Below are 3,847 nucleotides of genomic sequence, written 5' to 3'. Positions count from 1 at the left end.
TTTTTAGTAGAGACGGGGTTTCACCGTGTAGACCAGGATCGTCTCGATCTCCTGACCTCGTGATCCACCCGTCTCGGCCTCCCAAAGTGCTGGGATTACAGGCTTGAGCCACCGCGCCCGGCCTCATCTCACACTTTTGACTTTTAGTTCTTTGTTTTGGTTAAGCGAGTTTTTACTAGCCGTAAATACATTCAGCTATACCACACTAAATCTTTTTAAATTTCAGTTTTGATACTTTATCTTTAATCGGACCTGTGTTTTGGAGTATGATGTAAAATAGGGATCTAATTTATTAATTTGCATATATGCAAATTTTCAATTGTTCAAGAAAAGTTCATTAAATAGTTCACCGATCATTAATTGGTTCAGCAAAATATGCTTTTGATGCTTTTATTGAAATTACATTAAATGTATAGTGTAATATGAAAAATATTAAGTTTTAATATTAAATTCTCACATTCATGAACATACTTATCTGATCATTGTGCACTGAATTCTTTAATAGCCCAGTTTATAACTTCTGCCCGCATATTCTTGCCATGTGACTTCCCAGTTTCTTTCACTAAAAAGGTGATATTATTTCACTTTTCCTCAATTGTAGACTGGCTTTGTAATCTACTTTGGTCAATGTGATATTATCCAAGGGTGAAACAAGAAGAGGCATTTAGGGCGGTGAGCACATTCATTTGTTTTTTCTTGATCCTCTGTCATAGCCAAAAAGGCCAGCCTGTTAGAAAGAATGAAGGACTAATGGCCAGGTCACTCCATGGCCCCAGATGTTCATCACAGTCTCCATACTGCGAAGAAATCTGCTAGCTGAAGTCAGCCTAAATAATTATTGTTTTAAGCCATTGAGTTGTGGAGCAATTTGTTACACAGCATTCTTGAGGTTATTTAAAAAGTGATACACACTCAAGCTACTGGAGTTTATGTATGGAATATAATATAAATTATGTATGGAATATTCTCCTGAACATTTTTATATTTCTTTCCCCTAAGTTTACTCTTAAATATCTTATAATTTTTGTTGATTTTATTACTACAATAGTTTGTCTATTTTATATTGTTTGGAAACTCTAGGCATGCTACTAACTTTTGCATTCTATTGTCATGCAAAGCACATTTTTAAATACTATGTTCCTTTTGCTGTAAAAACAGTCAGATACCTAGCCATATACCTAACCAAGGAGAAGAAAGACCTCTACAAGAAAAATGCAAAACACTGCAGAAAAAAAATCATAGATGACACAAATAAAAACACATCCCATGCTCTTGGATGGGTAGAATCAATGTTGTGTAAATAAGCAGACTACCAAAAGCAATCTACAAATTCTATGCAATTCCCATCAAAATACGACCATCATTCTTTAAAGAACTAGAAAAAGCAATTCCAAAATTCATATGAAAACAAAATGAGTCTGCATAGCCAAAGCAAGACTAAGCAAAAATAACAAATCTGGAGACATTACATTACCTGATTTCAAACTATACTATAAGGCCATTGTCAATAAAACACAATGGCACTGGTATGCAAATGGCACACAGACCAATAGGACAGAATTGAGAACCCAGAAATAAACCCAAATACTTACAGTCAACCGATTTTCAACAATGGAAACAAAAACGTAAAGTGGGGAAAGGACACTCAATTCAACAAATGGTGCTAGGATAATTGGCAAGCCATATGTAAAAAAATGAAGCTGCATCCTCATCTATCATACAAAAATCAGCTAGCTCAACATGGACCAAGGACTTAAATCTAAGACCTGAAACAATAAAAATTTTAGAAGATAACACTGGAAAAAACATTCTAGACATTGGGTTAGACAAAGATTTCATGACCAAGTATGCAAAAACAAATGCAACAAAAACAATGATAAATAGGTGGGACTTAATTAAATTAAAGAGTTTTTGCATGGCAAAAGGAATAGTCAGTGAACAGATAACCAACAGAGTGGGAGAAAATCTTCACAATGTATACTTCTGACAAAATATTAACATCCAGAATCTACAAGGAACTCTAACAATTTAGAAAGAAAAAAACAAACAATTCCATAAAAAGTGGGTTAAGGATGTGAATAGACAATTCTCAAAAGAAGATATACAAATGGCCAACAAACATGAAAAATGCTCAACATCACTGATGATCAGTGAAATGCAAATCAAAACTTCAATGCAATAAGAACTTACTCCCACAAAAATGGCCATAGTAAAAAAAAATAAAAGAAGTAATAGATGCTAGTGTGGATGCAGTGAAAAGGGAACACTTCTACACTCCTAGTGGGAATGTAAACTAGTACAACCACTGAGGAAAAAAGCATGAAGGTTTCCTAAAGAACTAACAGTAATACTATCATTTGATCTAGCAATCTCATTATGGGGTATCTACCTAGAGGAAAATAAGTCATTATATGAAAAAGATACTTACACACGCACGTTTATAGCAGCACAATTCACAATTGCTAAAATGTGGAACCAGCCCAAATGTCGGTCAATCAAGTGGATAAAGGGATTGTGTGTGTGTGTGTGTGTGTATAGGAAAACTACTCAGTCATTAAAAAAAAAAAAAAAAAGGATAAATAATGGCAATTACAGCAACCTGAATGGTATTGGAAACTATTATTCTAAGTGAGGTAGCTCAGGAATAAAAAAAAAACAAACATATATATTTTTTCCACTAGTAAGTGGGAGTTAAGCTATGAGGATACAAAGGCATAGAAATTATACAAATGGACTTTGAGGACTTGGGAAAAGGAGGGAAGGGGTTGAGGGATAAAATACTATAAATTGGGTTCAATATTCACTGCTCAGGTGATGGGTACAACAAAATCTCATAAATCACCACTAAAATATTTATTCATGTAATCAAATGTCACTTGTTCCCCAAAAACCTATGGAAATTCAAACAAACAAACAAACAAACAAACACATTGTAACTACTGGTAATTGAAGGGTATATTCAGGGAAACTTGAATGTATGGCTCCTGGGTGGCCATCCTCAATCTTTTAGCTTCAATAAACTTTATGTAATCTTTAAAATAATAAATGGGGGGGTGCAGCAAGATGGCTGAACAGGAACAGCTCCAGTCTCCAGCTCCCAGCACAAGTGACACAGAAGACGGGTGATTTCTGCATTTTCAATTCAGGTACAGGGTTCATCTCACTAGGGAGTGCCAGACAATCGGTGCTGGTCAGCTGCTGCAGCCCGACCAGTGAGAGCTGAAGCAGGGCGAGGCATCAACTCACCTGGGAAGCACAAGGGGGAAGTGAATCCCTTTTCCTAGCCACGGGAACTGAGACACACAACACCTGGAAAATCGGGTAACTCCCACCCCAATACTAGGCTTTACCAAGGGTCTCAGCAAATGGCACACCAGGAGATTATATCCCACACCTGGCCAGGAGGGTCCCATGCCCACAGAGCCTCCCTCATTGCTAGCACAGCAGTCTGCGATCTAATGGCAAGGCAGCAGCGAGGCTAGGGGAGGGGCGCCTGCCATTGCTGAGGCTTAAGTAGGTAAAAAAAGTCTCAGGGAAAATCGAACTGGGTGGAGTCAATAGCAGCTCAAGGATGCCTGCCTGTCTCCTCCCTCTGGGGACAGGGCATAGCTTAACCAAAAAAAAAGCAGCAGAAACCTCTGCAGACACAAACGACCCTGTCTGACAGCTTTGAAGAGAGCAGTGGATCTCCCAACACACAAGTTGAGATCTGAGAACTGACAGACTGCCTGCTCAAATGGGTCCCTGACCCCTGAGTAGCCTAACTGGGAGACATCCCCCACTAGGGGCAGACTGACACCCCACACCTCAGATGGTGGAGTACACCCCTGAGAGGGAGCTTCCAAAG

This window comes from Colobus angolensis, unplaced genomic scaffold (genome assembly GCF_000951035.1).
Source record: "Colobus angolensis palliatus isolate OR3802 unplaced genomic scaffold, Cang.pa_1.0 Scaffold132, whole genome shotgun sequence".
NCBI lineage: Eukaryota > Metazoa > Chordata > Mammalia > Primates > Cercopithecidae > Colobus > Colobus angolensis.
The sequence above is the reverse complement of the archived record's forward strand: the minus strand, read 5'-3'. Positions refer to the sequence as shown.